The following is a 23,380-nucleotide window of genomic DNA, read 5'->3' on the forward strand; positions in this document are numbered from 1 at the left end:
ATGATCCAATTGTGAAGTTTCGATGGTTGCACAAACTCCTGTGGTAACATGATCACATTTTGGATGCTGGCAACCAGCATCCCATAGTCACGTGACCACAATTTCAGTGGTTTTTATCAGTTTCTGACCTTGATTTCTGGTTTCTGCAAAAAACACCTACTGAGTGAATTCATTTAACTACTATGTCATCCAGTTAATGACCACTACAAAAAAGACGGTCACATAATGATCTGCTTAATGACCACCATGGCTTGCAACTGTAATTCCAGGCTCAATTACAATTATAAGTCTATATTCCCACATGTTCAGGCTGGGAAGGTATGCTGCAGACCCTGTCAGGCAAAGAATTTTGGCTTATTGGGATTTAGAAAGAGGATCTTCTCTAGCCCTGTCCCTGCATTGTGAATATCCTACACTCAGAAGTGAGGAAAGCCCTCAATCTCTTGGCCTTCCATAAAGAGGTCAAAACTTGGCTGTGCAATCTTTCTTGGAGAACACTCAACCATGGGGTTATCTGGTCCCATATAAATCTGCCCAGCTTGCATTAATAACTGCTAACTTGGAATTTTTTTACCTTTTGAAATTTTATATTATTTTTATAATTTTAAATCTTTTAAATCTTAAGTTAATTCTGATGTTAATGTCAGTTCTGTTGATTATATTTTACCCCACCCAGAGCCCCTCTCTGAAGGAGATGAGTAGTTAAGAAATAGGAAATAAATGAATAAATAAACTTCAGTCCTAGGGAACCACAGACGTGGTAGGATTATACTTTGTAATCTTAGCATACTGTTTAATTCTTACAACAAAACCGAATATATAATATTAGTTTCCTAAATGTTCAGTTCAGCATTTATTTGTAGGTATCCTACCCCCAAATTCTCCAATGAACTCAGAATATAAATGATTAATATATTATTAGGTTAATATAGGCACTCATAGAAGACAAATATTTTCACGAATAGTTGCATGTAGAACAATGGCTTCTTATACTGTTCATCCATATTTCAGAAATCACTAGATACTATCTGTATGATAAGTGTATACATAACTGTCAAGCCAAAAGAAATGAAATCTAAGTTTCATTTTTTTCTCCAATAGACACTGGGATAGGCAACCTTGGCTCTTTTATGACTCGTGGACTTCAATTCCCAAAATTCCTGGCTCAGGAATTCTGGGAGTTGAAGTCCACGAGTCATAAAAGAGCCAAGGTTGCCTACCCCTGCTTAGAGGATGGCATCTCAAAAGAAGGAATATATTAATGAATAGGTACAGTATAGTAAGTCCATTTTTTTTATCAAATTCTACCTGTTGATTTTCAAATCCTTAGTGCTTGAGTTTCTCTCTTTTTCTGTAAACATTTTTATAGAAAAAAGTTAATCAATTTTTGAAGTAAAAATGTTTTCTTTTTGATAACAATGTTTTCAAACTCAGCAATACTGTAAATGTTTAGAGTGCTATTTGTTTAGGAAAAATAACATAAAAGAAAAACAGAATTCAGATGATAGATAGTGTCAGAAGTAAGTCTTCATCCTGGTTCATCCAAGCCAGGGATAAATAAGTAACATGGCGACTGCTTTGGGAAGAAGGTTGCAGTTTATTGGAGAAGCAGAAAGATGGTCCTTGCAAGAAAGAGCAGAGGAGAAGAAAGAGGAATTGAGCATATGAGCAGTAGGTTTTTATACCCTCTCTAGCCTTGTTTGGAATAGTTTCCTGTTCCTGTGGCGTGAACCTTGAGGCTATTTCTGAGTGTTTATCTAGGCCTTGATATCTGTGGTTTAATCCTATTATCATATCCTGCTTCCCAGGTGATGGGGCTAATGACTCCTCGAGTTTGGGTGGGGCATGCAGATTTTCTCTTTGTCTTCTTAAGTGCTCTGGCTTCAACTTTCTGATGGTTTTACATCTGCATTTGTATGCTTGGGGCAGAGAGATAGATTTGGGGCCAGGTTTGGTTTCTGCTTTTCAAAAAAATACCTTTAAAAATCCTTTTGGTGAAAAATATATTTTCCTGCCCTTTTAATATTTCCTTCTCTGGGCTAACTTCCCTCAATAGATAGATAGATAGATAGATAGATAGATAGATAGATAGATAGATAGATAGATAGATAGATAGATAGATAGATAGATAGATAGATAGATAGATTCGTAGAAGTATATGACAAAGTCTGTCTTCTTTTCTTTCTTTCTTTCAAGTGAATGTTTGCTTATAAATTTCACTGATGCCTGTTTTGTTTTGTGTCTCCATATTTATATTCAGGAATGTGTAAATATGCATTTTCTATCATTCAATCAATGCATGTTGCAAAATATGAGTTTCAAACACATTAGGCTAATAGACATACTGTAGATTTCTCTGCGAGTGTGTGTCGAGAGGGGGGGGGAGAGATATTTCCTAACTAGTGAGTTGATAAAACCAGCCTCCTTTTCAGTATTATACCCTATATGTTAAATGGAATTCAGTGCTTCACAGAGATGCATTCGTTTTATGTAGTGAAAAGAATGCCTGGAAGCAGAGAAAGGAGAGCTCCGTGTATTTGTACTCTAAACAGCAATGTCATTTAACCGACAGGTTGTCTCAGCCAACCAGGCTAGAGCAGCAGCAAGTCCTAAATCTTGGTACTCTAAAACTATTGGCTCCTCTCTGGGGAGTGGAGGGTTATTAATGATCACTGAGCAGGCAGCACCATGTCAGTGTGACAACTGATCGGGTGAACGATGCACCACTAACCACCATGGAAACGAAGAGAAAGAAGAAGAAAAGCTAGAAGCATCTCTTTCTCTCATGCTGTGCTTTCTCTCTTTCCCCTCCTTTCCTGGATTGTGAGCTTCTGAAAGCCAGCACAGAGCTCTGGAAAAAAGTACGGGAGATTCTCTCCTCTTATAGGATATATAGAGACAACACTAATATTCATTATCTGTGCAGACACTGACTCAGCTTCCTAGCTTTAACATCAATATGTGGCTACCTGAATCAAGGAATAAAATATGCATGAGTGTTACAAGACTAAATTTACTCTTGTAGGGTAAGTATCTTATTTATCCTAAGTTGTGTTCTTGTGCTATTTGCTCGTGTATTGTTTCTTTTCTGTTTCTAGTTTTCAGCCTGAGCAATTTCCAATACTTCCCTTCCAGATTTTACTCTTTTCGTGAGACATACAAAAGACCCCTGTCTGCTCCAAACAACCCACCATCAAATCCTCATTAATCTATTTTTCCCCAAGACTTCTGAAAGCTGAAACACACATCAAATGGCTTAATAATAGGATTCTCACTATCCTCAATGCAAAATGAAACAGCCCACTTTCTTTATGTTTGGAAACCAGTTACATGCAGCACAGGGCAGGTTTTTAACCCCTTTCCAAGGGCTGAATTACAGCAAATGCCACTGCATGTCATAGTGGAACCTAAGAGCTACTGAGAAGGAAGGCTGAATAAGATCATTACAAACACTGAATGTCTGCCAGATTAGATTTTTAAGAATTGTTGTAGATGACTGCCCTCCTTCACACACACACACACACACACACACACACACACACACACACACACCTGGGAGTCAGAAAGGCAATGCCCCTATTAGTAATGCAGCTGGAACTGACATATGCAAGGTAAAAAAAAAAAGACTGTCCTCATTTCCTCTGATAACTAAGAGGATCATATCATAAGCCATTAAAGAAAATTTCTAATAGGAAAATCTAGGGTCAGAAGACTGTATATTCTTTGATGTTGCTACTATTGTTTGTTATGGAAAATCTCAGATATTTGATTGAAAACAGGAGTGGGGAGGGGGTCTTCATTTGCACTAGCTCTATCTAGTTTTAATCAGTAGCATAATTTGGAATCAATAAGGCTGTGTGCTTAGATTACAAGGAATCAAATAGATAAAACAGGCAAACTTGACAAGCTAGCTTTGATGTGTGTTATTCACGTGCATGAGAAGTAGTGCAGGCACAGACACAGGCTGTAACATAGCCAAAGCAAACTAAACCTTGTTAACATACCTTAATATAAAGATATCAAGTACAACAGTGGATCTGAATCAAAAAAGTCTCTTGTTCCTATAGGCTTCCAGTATGAATAGAAAGTGGCAACATGCCTTCCAAAATAGCTCTTGTATAGGATCTTTTTGTTTTTTTCTTTTTGGTGGTAAACTGAGGAATCGCACATCTCAAATGCTTGCTTTTGCTCCTTTCCTGCCCACAAAATATTCTGGAGAAAGCCTGCTGCCCCTCCCTCCCCAGCAGCTCTTTCTCTGAAAGTTAATATTGGCTCTGCAGTATTCAGTGCAAGCAGGGAGGGGGACAGAAGAGAGAGAAAACAACTTCTGTTTCTGCAACTGGTCACTTTCCTATAAAGAAGTCAGGAGAATGGGGGCTCAGGCTCAAAGCCAAGGATTGGCCAAGACATCAGCTGCCCTTTCTAAAAGATGGGAAGAAAGCATCCCTGACAAAACCCCACTTTTTTGTATTTAGATAATAAATGAGTTTAAGGCAATTATTCCTTTTTAGATTACAGTACAGAAGCAAGGTAGAAAAGCTACTGCTATTAGCAAGCATGCCATTCACCACAGCTGTAGCTTTCTTTTTTCTCTTTGCAAATCTGATTTGCTATGCAGTAACAAAAACACTTATTTTAAATCTATCTTCTTTTAGCTATTTCAAAGTGTGTTGCATCCTTATGTTTTCAGCTCATGGAAATATGTTTTACTGCAGTCATGAAATAAATCATACTACATTTTAGGTGATGTATTAAATGCATTGCTTGCATGAACCCAGGATCAGAATGAGTTGTATGGACATAACAGTACAAATGTTGATAACTGAGACAGTTTAGTCACATGGGTAGATAATAGTGTAATCCAAGCTAATGTAGCTAACTTTAAGTCTAGACTCTATGGTCTAGAATTCTAACCATTTAAAGTGGGGGTGTCAAACTGTCTGTCCACGAACCAGTTTTATCATACCGAAGCTGCGCCCACCCCATTGCTGGCAATGCAAAAAGAGTCGCGATATGTCACAACACATCACATGACATAGCGAGTTTGACACCCATGATTTAAAGTATCTCCTTAGAGCTTTTCAAGATACAGCCCCCCTTTTTCAAATTATCTCCATAGTGATAGTAACATCTATGCATGTTCTAAAACACCCAGTCGTCAGAGGAATATTCTTGTTAAATCTGCTAATATGTTCTTTAAAATAAATTACTCTTTATCTGCCACTCTGACCTCACTGTTTTGCAATAGCATTAAAACATCTGAAATAATCAAGTATACAGTATGTGCTTATATTTTGAAGAGGCACCAGTTGGGACTTTTTTTAAAAAAAAAATGAAAATGTAACTTCTTCAAAATATTATGCTTTTATAAGTATAAAAGAACTAACGGAAACATGTGTTGCTAGTAATCATACTCAGTTGAAAATAAATAGGATGATTTAGCTCATTGCTGGAAAAGCAAATTGATTTTTCTTTGAGCTTCCCACTGAAACCAGATACCCTAGTTACTGTAATCACAGAAAATACTGGGAAGGGAAGGAAGGGAAGTCCCACTTTTTATTCCATCCATGAAATATTTATTTATTTGTTTATTTATCATATAAATAGAGATACAACTTAATCAATTGTCCAATAACTGAGGACAATTATAATTTCATGTGTTTTCTGCATACCATCTTCCCATTCATATGTACTTATAAACATCTATTGTCCTTTCTAAAGTGGTTACTCCAACTTTTGACAAGATACATATGAGTTCATGCATAACTAAGTTCAGGCTTTATTAAAATGAGGCAAGTTGACTATAAATATATTTTATTTAAAAAGTAGGAATGAACTAAAGGGTAATTTCTGGCACCTTAAGAAACATATTCCCAGTTTAATGGAACATTCTGTGATTGAAGAGCAGACACAGAAATCCAAAATACTTCCAGAAATCAATCTACAAATGCAGAAAAACCTGACAATAAAAATTGGTATAAGATAGACTAATGATACTTTCTTTACATACATATGTGGAAAGATAAAGAGATGGATGGAGAAACCAATGTATTCAATACCTCTACTTTTTAAAATAGATGGTAGTAAATATACTGTAAAAGGTTTTGAACCAAATCAGAAGAAAAATTACAGTAAATAAAAGATCAATGCTGCTTTTTCTTAAATTTACCAAGTAAGAAAATCCAAAGGTAGTATTACTGCTTACAGGTAAAGTATTTGTAAGGAGGATAACATATCTGCTTCTTCCAAGTTCAGTCTGATTTCATTTAAATAGTGATTATGTAAATAAGATTCAATCTGATTCAATTCATTCGTTTAAAGTAGACTCCAGAGTTGTATACAATCACATTGTAAGGACCCACCCCACTTTGCATCTTAAGAGACAGAACTCTTGGAATAATTCTTCCAACAGGAATCCTTTATTAAGAGAAAATGGTTGCAGGCGTTCTAGACAGGACTTGGGGTTCAAGCTCTCCCATTCGAGGTTTTAAGGGGTTCCCCAGTAGTCCCACCCAATCACCCCCCTTTTCCAGTGACAGTTTCAGGCATCACAATCCCAACCCTTTTTTCCTTTCTTCCGGCTGGATGGAGACTTCAGATAAACTACATGAAAGGTAAATAGCCTCCTTTGTTATGATAAGGCCTTTTGGTGCTAACCACATTCAAACCCTTTGAAGTTGTATCAAAGGAAGTGAAGGCCATAAAGCCCCTTTGTTCACCCCCGTCTCTTTATGACAGAATCCAGAGAGGGCAGAAATGGGGTTTTCTATAATTGATAACTGGAGATGAAGTATAATTGGATTCTGACACACATCAAACTTAGTCAGGCTATGTTAGAGTCAGCTTAGTTAATGTTGCAAAGCTTTAATAAGTTTTCAGTTCTATTCATGTGATTAAAAAATTGTCCTAAATAAGAGAAACAGTGCCACTTCAACTGCATCTAAATATCCATCTTGCTGAAGCCACAATTGTCTATTTGTAATTTCTATATTTTTCATATATGTCTATTGTAATTAATGTCTTGTTTTGGTAAAGTAACATAAATTTATGCAATATAAAATAGTAGAAATGATACAGTACAATAAAAAATTGAACTACAGGTAGTCCTCAACTTACAGCCACAATTGGAACCAGATTTACAGTCTCACGTCATTAGGGTCATGAGTCGAGGCATCAGCATGAGTGGACTTGATTTTACATTTTTTTCAGGAGTCATTAAGCAAATCCATAGTCATTAAGCAAAACCCATAGTTGTAAATGCAAACCTATTCTTACAAATGGGTGGTTTTTCGCCAGAAACCAGCAAACAAGATTACAAATTGCTAACACAAGACCAATCATAAAGGTGAGCTGGTTGCCAAGTGCCCAAAATAGCCACATGACCACAGGAGGTGTGTGTGGCATGATATTTTATGACAATCTGAAGAACTTTATCGATCCTCAGAACACCATTCTGAGCCCACTGTAATTTCAAACTGGTTGTAGGTTAAAAACTACCTGTAAACAGAAAAGTCTTTGAATCCATAAAAAAGACCAATTTATATGTAGCAGAGACTGAAATAATAATAGGAGGGTTTAAAATTAAAAAGAGAATATTAAAAATGCTAAAATAGTTTAGATAAAAAGATCTTTGCCTTAAACTCGAAATATTTCATTTAAGTGAATTGGTGTTTTTGGAAAAGCATTTTGGTAAAAAAAAAAGGACAATTAAAATGTCTCATATATAACACACTTCTGTAGATATTTCTTTATCACTAATCTAATTTAATAATATGGTGGTAAAATTGGATCTGGGCTAAGTAACTCTGATTATACTTAGGAGTTGGAAGGAAGGAAAGAAGATTGGAAAAATAAAACTAGATGATATTGGGTTCAGTGATTATAGACCAAATGTTTCCTTGATATGCTAGGTTTTGTTTTTTTGCTAATTGGGGAAATTCCTCTATAGGTTGTCCTCAACTTATGACAAATGGGATTGGAATTTATGTTGCTAAGCAATGAAAATGCAACATCATATAAATTCCTCTATAGGTTGTCCTCAATTTATGACAAATGGGATTGGAATTTATGTTGCTAAGCAATGAAAATGCAACATCATATAACTGCATCACTTAGCGCAGCAACCCACGCACTCCCCGTTGCCATCATTAAGCAAAATCCTTATTAGTAAAGGACCCACCCTAAGTCAAGCTATTCTGGGTTCTTCCAAGATAAGGGATTGTTTCCTCTTCAATTCTGCCTAACTGCCAATTTTCCGCCCCCCATTTCTGTCCTTGTGGCTGCCAAACATTCTACCTTGCAGGGTGGCAAGCAGCCCCACAACTGTGTGGCTCTGGGGCTGCTTGCCATGCTGCAGCTCAGGGAGTTTGTGCACAATATAGTTCTGGGGCTGCAAGAAGGCCCAGAACTGCACCATAGTATGAAGTTGCAGCTGGCCCTGGAAACCTCAGCTGCGTAGCCCAACCTGCAGTGCAGGACAAAGTTGCCATATCCTGGGAAGGCCTGGCAGTATGGAAAAAGGTGGGCATGTCCTGGGAAGCTTGAAGAACAAGGTAAAAAGCTACTATGTCCCAGGAACCACTCCAACCCAGTCCCACCCCAAGATCCTTACCATCCCATGTTTCAACATCCCAGCTGACCTTTCTATCTTCTTGCTCCTTTTGCAGATGAGGCATGCCCACCTTGAGCCTTTGTGAGGCTGCCGGCACAAACTTGGAAAGAAAGTCTTGTGCATTCAGCAGCTGCCTTGCAAAAGGCCAAGCAGGATGTGCTTGATCAGCTGCAGGAGTAAGAAGACAGTGATGGTTAGCAAGGGAGGAAGGGGTCACAGAAAGTAGAGGGCCAAAGAGGCATAGGTGGAGAGAAAAAGGTGGTAGGGGGGAGTTGAAATCCCCTTGAGGTAGTAAGTGCAGGTAGCTAGCCAAGTGCCTGAAATTTGATCACATGACTATAGGGTGCTGCAATGGCCATACATGTGGGGACAGGCCATACGTTCCTTCATTCAGTGCCATTATAATTTCTGGTGCTTTGGAGAATAGTTTGACGCCCTCTTCTTTGTGGCAGCTCCTCAAATACTGTAATACTGCTATCATGTCATCACTATGTCTTCTTTTCTTTAGACTAGCCAAACCCAAGTCCTGCAGATGTTCTTCATACGTTTTAGTCTCTAGGCCTTTGATTATCTTAGTTGTGCTTCTCTGAACCCCTTCCAAAGTCTCAACATCTTTTTTGTAGTATGGTGACCAAAATTGGTTGCAGTATTCCAGGTGTAGTCTCACTAGGGTTTTATAAAGTGGTACTAATACTTCATGTGATCTTGATTCTATGCCTTTGCTTATCCAACCCAGGATTCTATTAGCTTTTTTGGCTGCTGCTGCACACTGCTGCCTCATAGTCAAGTGATCATCCACTAGGACTCCAAGGTCCCTATCACAGTTACTGTTTTTGAGCCAGGTCTCACCTAATCTGTACTTATATCTTTGATTTTTCCTGCCTAAATGTAAAACTTTGCTTTTCTCCACATTAATATTCATTTTGTTGGATACGGCCCATTGTTCCAGTTTGTCAAGATCTTTTTGGATCCTGAGCTTTTCTTCTGGGGTGTTGGCTATTCCTGCCAGTTTAGTGTCATCTGCAAATTTGATGAGTTTCCCTTCTGTTCCCTCCTCTAAGTCATTGATGAAGAGTACTGGGTCTAAGACAGAGCTTTGTGGTACCCCACTGCTTACTTCTCTCCATGTGGATGTAGTACCGTTGAGGACTACTTGCTGAGTACTGTTTGTCAGCCAGCTACAAATCCATCTGGTGGTGATGTTGTCTATTCCACCTTTTTCTGGGCATACCAAGGGGTAGATTGTGGTCTACTTTGTTGAATGTCTTACTGAAATATAAGTATACTATGTCCAAAGTGTTTTGCTGGTCTACTAATTTGGTCACTTTATCAAAAATGAAATGATTGGTTTGGCATGATCTGTTTTTAACAAGCCTGTGCTGGCTACCAGTTATAACTTTGTTTGCTTCTAGTTGTTCCCAGATCTGTTTTTTGATTATCTTTTCCAGGATCCTCCCAGGTATTGATGTTAGACTGCTTGGTCTGTAGTTTCCTGGGTCTATTTTTTTTTTCTTTCTTGAAGATGGGAACCACATCAGCCCTTTTCCAATCCTCAGGTACTTCCCAGGTGCTCCAGGATTTTTGAAAGATATGTGCAATGGTTCTGAGATAACATCTTCAAGCTCCTTCAGAACTCTGGGATGTAATCTGTTGGGTCCCAGGTGATTTATATTCGTCAAGGTCAGATAGGTGTTCTCTTACCATTTTCTTGCTTATTTTAATTTTTGTTTCTAGTTTATCTTTTGCAGCAGTTTTTTTGGTATGTTGTGCTATAATTTTTTTCTGTTTGAAGACTGATGCAAAAATGAGTTAAACAGCCCTATTGCTTGTTACTTCCTTGCAGTCTTCTCTCTTTAGTGGACTTACAGTTTCCTTGACTTTTTTCGTTATTAATATGTCAGGAAGACATTAATATGTCAGGAAGACTTTTTTCGTTATTAATATGTCAGGAAGAGTTAGGCCACAGCCATTAATTTGTTTATCTCAACATTTACAGTCTTAAATATTTTATTTTCTCATTCTAAAAAACTGGAACTCAAAGGGTTTCCTGTCCACTCAAATGTATGTGTGTTTGTATCCTTATTGACTGGACCACGATTCAAACACTTGGTCCAAAACATTTAGCATTCCTAAGTAATATATTTGACAGTAGCTATGATGTCATCTCTCTGTCTAATTGCACTTTCAGGTAGGTTTTATAGATCATGGAGATACAGATTATCTCTGGATCAGATACTTCATCTTTTGGAAAGGCTAAAATGAACAGTTTTATTTAATGGAGATCTAGTAATTGTTTTATTTAATTGTTTAAAATCAAGTTTCCCTTCTTGATGTAGTTATTAAAATGTAATGAGTATTTAGCTGCATAATTAACCAGTACGTATATTTAACCATAGGTTAAACTAATCTGACTTTTGACTTGGCAGTCATATCAAAGTTTGCTCATAATGGCTTCAAACCTACCAAGAGAAACATGGTAAATAATTTGATAGGAACCTTAAATTCATAATTTTCAAATATAGAACAACTTTCTCTAAGGACAGCTGATATGCTATATTTGTGGTGGAGAACCTATGGCACACATGGCACAGGTGGCACGCAGAGCCCTCTCTGTGGGCACATGCGCCGTCGCCCCAGTCCTAGGCCTCCGCCATGTACAAAAAAAGAGGTTCAATCAATCAATTTCAACTTCTCACAGGAAAAAAAAGATCTCGCAAAGTTGGAATTGCTTGATTGAACTTTATTTTCAGTCTCACACAGCGGCGGAGGAAGTGACGCATCAGAGCTGGAAAAAAGATGCCGTGGGGGGGAGTGGCAGGAGCACGGCGCTCCATGCAAGGGGTGGGGTGGGGCCTGTTGCTTCCCTCCCCCTGCCAGACACCTGCTGAAGCCGCGCAGGGTAAAGTTGCCACCCCCGTGCCCGCCCAGATGCCTTCACCTCCCCCAAGCGGGTTTTTTCCGTTTCTCCCTTCACTTCTCAGCCTTCGCCACGTTTTGGTTTTTTTTGCACTAAATGTGCAGTGTTTCTTTTTTTTTTTTAATAATGTTTTATTTTTCCAAACTCTCCCCCATACATATACCGTAATACTTATCAGATATTAACATACATTCCCTCCACACTCACATACAGATACTTTTAACAAAATGAAATAAATACATACACATAACTTTGGTGTTGCTCGCCCATTTTCCCTTTCACCGTATCCACACTCCTTCTTCTTTACCTTCTTTCTCCCTTTCTTCTCTTCCCTACTTCCCTCTTCTTCCTCTCCTCTCCTTCACCACTCTCCTCCCCTTTCCTCTTCCTCCAACCTTCCTACTTCCTTCTCCCCTCCTTTACTCTTTTCTCTCTCCTCTCCTTTCTTCATCCCTCTTCAGATACAATTCAGGGGTAATGTCCGAGCAACTCCTCTCTCCAAATTTCCCTATTTGTATTATATACAATAAGATTAATACTTCTATTTATCTAACCTTCTCGGTATATACTTCTATAAACATTTATACAGCCTGCAGTTATTCAATACTGTGTCGCCTGGGTCTCCCTCCTTATCTGCTCCTTCTTCTCCCATCTAAATTGATGTTAACTATCTTTTAACCGTATTCTCTTTTCAGCCAATCATAAAAAGTTCCCCAAATTTCATAGTAGTCTGACTCTGTCTTATCTTTAATTGTCACTGTTAGTCTATTCATTTCTGCACATTCCAATATTTTCCCAATCACCTCTCCTTCTGGGGGGGCTTTCAGTGCTTTCCAATTTTGTGCAAACACAATCCTGGCTGCTGTAATTACATGAATAATTAAATATGTTTTTTCTTTATTGTATTTCTCTGGTAGAATACCCAACAGGAATATTTCTGATCTTAGTTCTATACGTTGTTGTATCATCTTTTCTATCCAATTATATTCCAATAAGTTTTAGCTTCTACACACGTCTACCACATATGGTAGAAGGAACCTGGTATCTGATGACATTTCCAACATTTCATAGACCTGTCCTTAAACATTTTAGCTAATCTTTCAGGAGACATGTGCCATCTGTAAAACATTTTGTACATATTTTCTTTATACGCAGTCGCCATTGTCAATTTATAGTTTCTTTTCCATAATTGCTGCCATCTATCTAATTCAATTGTGTATCCAAAATTCCTTGTCCATTTTATCATTGTCTCTTTCACTTGTTCCTTCTCTAACTCCATATGTAGTAGATAACTGTACATTTTTTTAATCCATTTTTCTTCCGTTCCTGTATTTCATCTAACTCTGTTGTCCCCAAATTAACACCATCTATTTTAGCATCTTTTTCATATCTAGATTGTATTTGAGCCTTCGCCATGTTTGTGGGACAAAAAAAAAGTTCCATGAGATTTTCTAACTTCCCACGAGATCTCGCGAGAAGTTAGAAAGTCTGATGGAACTTTTTTTTTTTTACCAATAGTCTCACAAACACATGGTGAAAGCTGAGAAGCGAAGGGAGAAATGGAATGCAGCTGAAAGGCAGGTTAGCAAAAAAAAAAACGCTTGGGGGAGGGCATCTGGGCAGGGGCAGGAACCTTACCCTGCATGGTGGTGGGAGAGTTAATGGGTGTGGGTAGCCCATGAAGAGCTGTTCAAAGCAGATGGAGGCGAGGCCGGGCAGATTGCAGGTGCCATTCCTCGCCTCCGCGCTGCTGCCGCCACTCCTTTAGCCAAAGCAACCCAGCTGTCACTGCTGCTGCCGCCGCCCCACCTAACTCTGCCACTGCCATGCTGCTACCATGCCACTGCCCCGCTCCAGCCCTGGGCAGCACCTCTGCCCTGCGTGGCTGTCCCACTCGCACTTGCGATGGGCCTCTGTGCTGCTGCCGGTACCCCACAGTCCCGCCTGTATCTGGGCAGCTTGGGCAAGAAGGTGGGCTTCTTAGGGCTGGACCGTAGTACCCCCAAGTCCTCCCGTGACAGGGCCCTGCTGATTGCCGGCTCTGAGAGTGGCAGCAGCAAACGTGGCTCCATCCTCAGCAAACCCTGTTTGCCACCTCCTGCCCAATGTCATTGCCATGAGGCTGTGGAACAAGCTGGGCAGAGGTAAGGAACCGGGTTGGGGCGGTGGGAGAAGGGCTCTCTGTGAGAGTTGGATCAGGGCAGCAAGAGAACGGCACCTTGCTTGAGGTGGGAGGGTTGGGCAACTTTCTGATTAAGCATCGGCTTCAGAGGCACGCAGGTCGTCTCTTCAGGGGGATGGGTAGGGGTTTTGTGGGGTTGTTACTTTAAAACGGGGAACACCCATCTTAGTTATTGTTAATGGGAAAGGCTTTGCTCTGACGTGCAATAAGATGGTAAGTTTGAGGAGGCTGTTGTATTCCATTCAGCCATGGGTTGGCTTTTCTGTGATACATATAACTCTTGTTGTGTTTTTAAAAATGGTTTAAATGTCTGGGGGAAAAAACGCAGTGAGAAGCACCCCGCCGCCAGCCACTACTTCCCCCCCCCAATGGAGCGCTCCATCGCCACCACCGCCCTGACCCAACCCTCGCAGAGCGCCCTTCTCCCACCTCCTGCCCATCGTCCCACCCGCCAGAGATCCCTGGATCTCCCCCAACCCTGCCCGGCCACCACAGGCATCTCTTCCCCATGAGCAACATCGAGGTGGCCACACCCACTGCAACCATGCCCAACCAATGGCCACAGCCACCCAGTGGGCCACACCTACCCAGCACCCAACGATAAATAAGTGGGGTTGGGTTGCAGTTTGGGCACTAAGTCTATAAAAGGTGCACCATCACTGTGCTATATGATCTTACTGTAGATGGCCAGTTATGGAAAATAATAAATTTATAAATAGCTTTCTTTATTTTGGAGAATAAAGCTTAAGACGGCCTGCAATAAACTGGGCTTTCTCTTCAGTTAGACTCACACAAATCACTTAGATTAAGTTATATATTTCTTTAATGCTTCATGCAGTTCATAGGTAGATGTATAATAAGAGGTACCACTGTTATAAATGACTGTTGTGGTATTCTTTTTTTAAATAAATATTTTATTAATTTTCTAGTTTTACAATCAAATACCTAATAGACAACATGTTGTCTGGTACCATTAGTAATTCTATGGTATATATTAACTTCTTCAATCTAGATCCAATATTGCACCATCAAATGTTTCCTCTCTTCTTCTGGTAGTACCTGTTTTCCCACATTAGGCAAATACAATTCTTATTGTTATTAGTAAATATACAATTGAATACCAACATCTTTGTTACATTTTTCTCATAATATCAATAATATCAGTTTTAGATTACTTTTCTAACCAAAACATATCTTAATTGCATTTGCACTTAATATCCATATGTTCAATCAGTATCCTGTTTTTGCTTTTTTTAAAATTTTAATTTCCCATATCAGTGTTCAAAATGTCTCTATTGTTTATAATTTCAAAGTAAGTTATATCTGGGTAACCAAAAGCTTCCATTATTGAAACTTCTTAGTGTTTTCCTATTTCTCCTTTTATACCAAAATCTAATATTCTAGTTACAAATCTTATCTTTCTAGTTATGATAGTACTTCTATTTCTAGCAATTATCTATTCTCCACCATATTCAAACATCTAGTTAATAATGTAATATCCCATCTAATGTATCAAAACCTCTATTTTCTTCAGTCTTACTCTAGCTTTCTTCCTTTGCCAACTAACTTTCCAAGACAATGCATTTGAATCATCAAGTAATTTTTCCTCTGTTTTTGTGTATATTGTTCGGAATAAGAATTTTGGTTAAAGAATTTTTGGAAGAACGAACCCACTGATATTCATTAAACAGCTTCCCTCCTTCTCCAATTCCCCATAGTTTTCCTAACAATTCTATCTTTCATTCAATCAGTTCTTCTTTCTCTTCCTCAAATATGTCCTGAATTCTTGATTGGTAAGATATTATTGCTCCGTCTTCTAGTTCTTCAGTTGTCTGAATCTTTCAGTTGGTTTCTTCCTTTAGGTTTTCAATTTTTGGGTCTGCTTCCTCTAGTTTTCCTTCTATTTCTGAGTTGCTAGTTCCTTCTTTGTAGTCATGTTCTGAGTTTGTAAATTTAGATTAGAAAATTGTTCTTTTATCTTCTTTGTGTTATTTCTAGTCTCATCATGAGCTAAAGCGATAGTCTTTTGTATTGATTTTAGCATGGAGAGAATTTCTTTCTGATCTTCATATTTTCTTCGTAGTATGTCAAACTGAAGCCTTTGGGAACAGGCATTAGAGATTTTTTTTTACCATTTAAAGTTGAGTATGGGACATCCATTTCATTTTTTTGTAGGTGGTCTTTATAATAAAAATTGTTCATCAATCAAGGATTTGTAATCCAAAATATCTCCTACAGGGAAATAGTTCCACAACACAGCTCTGAAAGTCAGATAATATTTATATTCGTAGTTTAGGCATACCAGTTTCAAAATAGTTCATCGTCTCTGCGACATCGATAAGTTTTTGTATTTTTCCCTTTTCCCAGCTGCAATCTTCAAAAGTGAAAGCTTCCAAGGTCAGCAAGAATCTTATCTAAATCTGGGCTTCAAGCCAAGTTTCCTTTTGTTGTTGTTAATTGCGAACTCGTGTCCGACCCATCGCGACCCCATGGACAACGTTCCTCCAGGTCTTCTTGTCCTCTACCATCTTCTGGAGTCCATTTAAGTTCTCACCTACTGCTTCAGTGATTCCATCCAGCCATCTCATTCTCTGTCGTCCCCTTCTTCTATTGCCCTCAATCTTTCCCAGCATTAGGCTCTTCTCCAGTGAATCCTTCCTTCTCATTAGGTGGCCAAAGTACTTGAGTTTCAACTTCAGGATCTGGCCTTCTAGAGAGCAGTCGGGGTTGATCTCTTCTAGGACTGACCGGTTTGAACGCCTTGCAGTCCAAGGGACTCGCAGGAGTCTTCTCCAGCACCATAGTTCAAAGGCCTCAATTCTTTGGCGCTCAGCCTTTCTTATGGTTCAACTTTCACAGCCATACATTGCAACTGGGAAAACTATGGCCTGGACTATACGCACTTTTGTTGGCAGGGTGATGTCTCTGCTTTTTAGTATGCTGTCTAGATTTGCCATAGCTTTCCTCCCCAGGAGCAAGCGTCTTTTAATTTCTTGGCTGCAGCCCCCATCTGAGGTGATATTTGAGCCCAGAAAAATAAAATCTGTCACTACCTCCATTTCTTCCCCATCTATTTGCCAGGAATTGAGAGGGCCGGATGCCATGATTTTGGTGTTCTTAATGTTGAGTTTCAAGCCAACTTTTGCACTCTCCTTCTTCACCCGCATCAAGAGGCTCTTTAGTTCCTCTTCACTTTCTGCCATTAGAGTGGTATCATCTGCATATCGTAGGTTGTTGATATTTCTCCCGGCAATCTTAATTCCAACTTTTGATTCATCTAGCCCTGCCTTTCTCATGATGTGCTCTGCATATAAATTAAATAGGCAGGGTGACAGTATACAGCCTTGCCGGACTCCTTTTCCAATTTTGAACCAATCAGTGGTTCCGTGTCCGGTTCTCACTGTTGCTTCTTGACCCGCATATAAGTTTCTCAAGAGACAAATGAGATGGTCTGGTACTCCCATCTCTTTAAGAACTTGCCACAATTTGTTGTGATCCACACAATCAAAGGCTTTTGCATAGTCAATGAAGCAGAAGTAGATGTTTTTCTGGAACTCCCTAGCTTTCTCCATGATCCAGAGTATGTTGGCAATTTGATCTCTAGTTCCTCTGCCTCTTCAAAATCCTGCCTGTACTTCTGGTAGTTCTCGATCCATATACTGCTGGAGTCTAGCTTGTAGGATTTTAAGCATAACTTTACTAGCATGTGAAATGAGTGCAATGGTGCGATAGTTTGAACATTCTTTGGCATTGCCTTTCTTTGGAATTGGAATGTAAACTGACCTTTTCCAATCCTGTGGCCACTGTTGAGTTTTCCAATTTGCTGGCAGATTGAGTGTAGCACTTTTACTGCATTGTCTTTTAAGATTTTGAATAGCTCAGCTGGAATACTGTCACCTCCACTAGCTTTGTTGTTGCTCAGATTTTCTAAGGCCTATTTCACTTCACATTCTAGGATGTCTGGTTCGAGGTCAGTGACCATCTCATTGTGGTTATCTGGGATGTTAAGCTCATTCTTGTATAGTTCTTCTGTGTAGTTTTGCCATCTCTTCTTAACCTCTTCTGCCTCTGTTAGGTCCCTGCCATTTTGGTCCTTTATCATGCCCATCTTTGCATGAAACATTCCCTTCATATCTCCAATTTTCTTGAAGAGATCTCTGGTCCTCCCTATTCTGTTGTTTTCTTCTATTTCTTTGCACTGTTTATTTAAAAGGCATTCTTATCTCTTCTAGCTATTCTCTGGAATTCTGCATTCAGTTGGGTGTATCTTTCTCTTTCTCCTTTGCCTTTTGCTTCCCTTCTTTCCTCAGCTATTTGCAAAGCTTCCTCAGACAGCCATTTTGCTTTCTTGCATTTCTTTTTCTTTGGGCTGGTTTTAGTTGCTACCTCTTGTACAATGTTGCGAACTTCCATCCATAGTTCTTCAGGCACTCTGTCTATCAGATCTAATTCCTTAAATCTATTTGTTACCTCTACTGTATATTTAGGAATATGATTTAGTTCATACCTGAGTGGCCTAGTGCTTTTCCCTACTTTTTTCAATTTAAGCCTAAATTTTGCAATGAGAAGCTCATGATCTGAGCCACAGTCAGCTCCGGGTCTTGTTTTTACTGACTGTATACAGCTTCTCCATCTTTGGCTGCAGAGCACATAGTCAATCTGATTTCTATGTTGACCGTCTGGTGATGTCCATGTGTAGAGCCGTCTCTTGGGTTGTTGGAAAAGAGTGTTTGTTATGACCATCGTAATCTCTTGACAAAATTCTATTAGCCTGTGCCCTGCTTCATTTTGTACTCCAAGGCCAAACTTGCCTGTTATTCCGGTTATCTTTTGGCTTCCTACCTTAGCATTCCAATCCCCCGTGATGATAAGGACATCATTTTTTGGTGTTAATTCTATAAGATGCTGTAGGGCTTCATAAAACTGGTTAATTTCATCCTCTTCAGCACCAGTGGTTGGAGCATAGATTTAGACTATTGTGATATTGAATGGTTTGCCTTGGATTCGAATTGAGATCATTCTGTCATTTTGGGGATTGTATCCCAGTATTGCTTTTCCTATTCTTTTATTGACTATGAAGGCTATTCCATTTCTTCTGAGGGATTATTGCCCACAGTAGTATACCTGATGGTCATCTAAGTTAAATTCACCCATTCCTGTCCATTTTAGTTCGCTGATTCCTAAGATGTCGATGTTCAGTCTTGTCATCTCTTTTTTGACTAGGTCTAGCTTGCCTTGATTCATGGATCTTACATTCCAGGTTCCTATGGAGAAAAAATCTTTACAGCATCGGACTTTCCTTTCACCACCAGATATATCCACAGCTGAGCGTCCTTTCGGCTTTGGCCCAGTCGCTTCATTCTTTCTGGTGTTACTAGTACTAGCCCTCTGCTCGTCCCCAGTAGCATATTGGACACCTTCCGACCTGAGGGGCTCATCTTCCAGCATCATATCTTTCTGCCTTTTAGTACTGTCCATGGGGTTTTCATGGCAAAGATACTGGAGTGGTTTGCCATTTCCTTCTCCAGTGGATCACATTTTGTCAGAACTCTCTGCTATAACCTGTCCATCTTGGGTGGCCCTGTACGACATAGCTTATAGCTTCATTGAGTTACACAAGCCCCTTTGCCATGACAAGGCAGTAATCCATAAAGGGGAAGTTTCCTTTATGCATAACAAATTGTAGTGCTGTAATTCACCACTAGATATCATTAGTGCCGTTTTCCAGTTTTTTAAATCTCAACTTATAATGTAAGCTTTTCAAATCTCTTAAAAAAAGTCTCAAAAGAACTTTTAGTCCCCAAATTTTAAAGCCATAAATGTATATTAATTTCAAATTAATCTTGTAATTTTCTCTGTTTCTCCCAAGTAATTAATTCACCGCTTTTTTTTTCCTGAGGGAATGGGGTGGAAATTCCCTTTTCCTCTCTCATCGGGGAGGGTGCTTTGGGCAGTATTTTCCAGGAAAAGTTCTTAAAGTCTTAAAGAGAGGGTAGATTCTCACCCAGTTTCATCCATGTTGCTGAAAGGTTGCTTGTTAGTGCTTATTATCTTCCGTTGTCAGAAGCTTCTGACTGGCTATATGAATGTAGTCAGTCTTTCCCCCACCAGTTTGGAGGGCTTCCTCAGATCAAACAGAAGGGCTGCCACCCTCGCACGATCAACAAGGGTCCCCCTCCTTGCTTGTCACCTCTACGGGACAACTTTCGATCCTTTGCAGGGTCCCCAGTGGGGAGAAATCGAATGCGAAAGATGGAACCCTGTCTTCCTGCGTCTGTCCTGCCACAACATCAAAACTGGAAGCCTCTGTTGTGGTATTCTGAATGTCCACACAATCTCTCATTTTTGTAATTTAGTTAATGGAATATAGATAATTAAAAGTACACATATTTTAAATGGAATAAAAACTCAAATAGTATAGTCACATAGGAACAACAAAGAGGACTCATCATGTCATTCCATCTCCACCAAGAAACACAAACTTGATTTTGTTTCAATACCTCAGAATTAGAGAACTGTGCTGCTTCTCATTCCTCAAGTAAGCCACTAGTTGCAATATTCCAAAAGTCATTAGAATATGACTGCTTTGAAATATTTAACTTTGTAAGTTTAATGAATTGAACATTAATATGAAAGTTATACAAGTTCACAGTAATTATGTGATCACAGTGGCATGAATAAAACTGATTCTATTCTATAATAATTCATTTTCAGCATCCACAACAGCCCCACAGAAAATCTCTTTGCTCTGACAATTTCTTTCTTTCTAAAGGCTAAATAGAGCAGAGTGGATAGACTCTGTGTGTGTGTGTGTGTGTGTGTGTGTGTGTGTGTGTGTGTATATGTATGTATATATATATATATATATATATATATATATATATATATATATATATATATATATATATATATATGAATATTAAAAACAAAATGGTGATTCCTGGGTAGACTCATGTTAAACAATAAAATATACGAACACCAGGAAGTTACAAAACTATAAAAAGTTTTAATAGAATAAAACCAAGCTTTCGCTGGCTTCTGCCAGCATCATCAGGGTAGCGTCCAGTCGATGGGAGAAGCTATTTATAAATGTGGCGCTCTTTGCGCCCGGCTTCTTGACCTTGTCATGGGTCCCAGCCAATCCACCTGCATTTTGATCGTAGTTTTTGTGTTGCAAGCTGTAATTTCCTCACTTTCCTTCCTTGATACAATTATGCAGGAATGCTAGCTTGTTGCGTGTTGCTGATAACTATTGCAAGCTAGCATTCCTGCATAATTGTATCAAGGAAGGAAAGTGAGGAAATTACAGCTTGCAATACAAAAACTACGATCAAAACGCAGGTGGATATATATATTAAACAATAAAATATACGAACACCAGGAAGTTACAAAACTATAAAAAGTTTTAATAAAACCAGAATAAAACCAAGCTTTTGCTGGCTTCTGCCAGCATCATCAGGGTAGCGTCCAGTCGATGGGAGAAGTTATTTATAAATGTGGCATTCTTTGCGCCCGGCTTCTTGACCTCGTCATGGGTCCCAGCCAATCCACCTGCATTTTGATCATAGTTTCTGTATTGCAAGGTGTAATTTCCTCACTTTCCTTGCTTGTGCTGATACCACAGCTCTTCCTCCCTTCTTTGTATGACTGTAAGTCGGGGGGACTCTTTGATTCTACGTAGTTAAATGTGCACTGTCTGTGTTTATGTTGTTTATTCTCCTCATCCTCCCTCTTAGTACTCCCTGCTTCCATTCTCCTCCCCCTGTTTCTCTGTTTACGATCCTCCTTCACAACTATATTCTCATTGTTCGTCTCTGTAGCCCAGGATTCCATTGTGTTTGTATCATCCTGTTTCCCGATCCTTCGTATCACTTTGTTAACTCCCCTTTCTATTTTCTCTTCAATGGGGGTGATTTTAACATCCTCTCCGGAATTCGTGGCACCCACAAGTTGATTGTTAACCCCTTCTCCCGAGGGGGCTGTCCCCTCACTGTTGTTTATACATTCACTCATTACTTGGGGGTGTGCAATCCTCCTTAAAGGGAGAGAGGCGGGGTCCTTGCGATCATGACTTGCATCTCCTTGTACATTCCTGCGGGGGGCCGTTCCTCTCAAATATCTGTGGGAGCATGTGGAGGCTCTAAGATTATAACAAACAGCCTCCCCATCTCCCTGTAGTTCTCCTGCATTCCCAAGGCAAGAGCAGCTCAATAGGGAAATGTCATGGGTGGAGTTAGTTGCAGGATCGCCGGTGGAGTTTCACGTGACATTCCAATCATTCAAATCATGATTGTTTAATAGTCTGGGGTCTGTACAAGATCGCTTCTTTGTCAAACTCCTCACTGTTCCTGGGGAGACCCTCGATTCATCGGCAGTTGGCTCTTGGTTGTCAATACACTCCTATGCACATGGGAGATGGACATATGTTTCCGCAGGTGGAGAGTTACTCAGCTGCTGAATATTCCCTATCCGGGCATTTCCAAGGCTCATCTCCTCCGTCAACCCTCTTTGCTGAAGGCACGTAATGTTACATTGTTTTCCTCCGGAGGGACGGTCACACATTGCCCATACTCTTAATAGTTTTAGTTTTTTATAGTTTTGTAACTTCCTGGTGTTCGTATATTTTATTGTTTAACATGAGTCTACCCAGGAATCATATATATATGTTTTCTGAGGTTTTTGCGGGTGTTTGTATGTAGGTCTTTGGTTATTCGGGTTTTCTCCCGTGTAGAATTGGAAGTGTTTTGGCGACGTTTCGACGAAGTCCCATTCGTCATCTTCAGGCTGGTGTTTTCAGCTTCGTGCTTCGAGGAGCACGAAGCTGAAAAGGAGCACGAAGCTGAAAAAGAGGAGCAATTGCTCCTCGAAGCACGAAGCTGAAAACACCAGCCTGAAGATGACGAATGGGACTTCGTCGAAACGTCGCCAAGACACTTCCAATTCTACGCGGGAGAAAACCCAAATAACCAAAGACATATATATATATATATATATATATATATATATATATATATATATATATATATATATACATATATACATACATACATACATACATACATACATACATATATATATATATATACATATATATATATTCTCTTCCAGATGTAACTATATAAACCATTGGCTCCCTTAATCATTCCTTACCACATCTGAGTAAAACAATGATGAAGTAATTTCTGTTAGCCCTCTTTGTTTTTATTTCTGAGAAAATTAATCAATTAGTGCAATGTTAAAAATTCCAATAAAACCACATGCTTATTGTTTTGAACTGCTGGTATGATGTAGTTTCATACAGTTAGTCCATGAAACTGTTTTGCATGGCAGTCTGAAGTCTGAAAGATGTCAGTGCACCATATGCAGTCTGTCTTTTTTGGCACTGCCTAACTTGAATGACTTCCATACAGCTTCAAAACTGAAAGAAGTTTCAGAAATTAGCTTTGTGTAAGAACCAGCCTCAGCTGGTCCCTCAAGAAAGCAAAACTCTTGACTCCATTGGGTTGAATCAAAAGAACTTCTACTGAGAGAAAGTGATTGCAGAAAAGTCAGGTGGAATCTGAAGGTCCTGCACCAAGCATAAAGCAATTCTTCCATTTCCCCAAACCCAACCCACCTGAACAGTCCACTGGCAGCCAATGTGATGCCACAAGTTTGTTTTGAGAACGTT

The 23,380-nt window shown here is 39.4% G+C and overlaps 1 protein-coding gene across 1 annotated transcript in view; it reads left to right on the plus strand.

Annotated features, from left to right (window-relative positions):
- Window positions 1-2,427: 2,427 nt before the first annotated feature.
- The window catches only part of LRRN3 (leucine rich repeat neuronal 3), an 83,763-nt gene continuing 62,810 nt past the window's right edge, over window positions 2,428-23,380 (plus strand). Inside the window, exon 1 of the mRNA XM_039346552.1 lies at window positions 2,428-3,026. The gene's annotated coding sequence lies outside the window, so the exon portion shown is untranslated. The remainder of the gene's footprint in view (window positions 3,027-23,380) is intronic.

This window comes from Crotalus tigris, unplaced genomic scaffold (genome assembly GCF_016545835.1).
Source record: "Crotalus tigris isolate CLP2741 ecotype Arizona unplaced genomic scaffold, ASM1654583v1 scf7180000018006.973166, whole genome shotgun sequence".
In the NCBI taxonomy this organism is placed as follows: domain Eukaryota; kingdom Metazoa; phylum Chordata; class Lepidosauria; order Squamata; family Viperidae; genus Crotalus; species Crotalus tigris.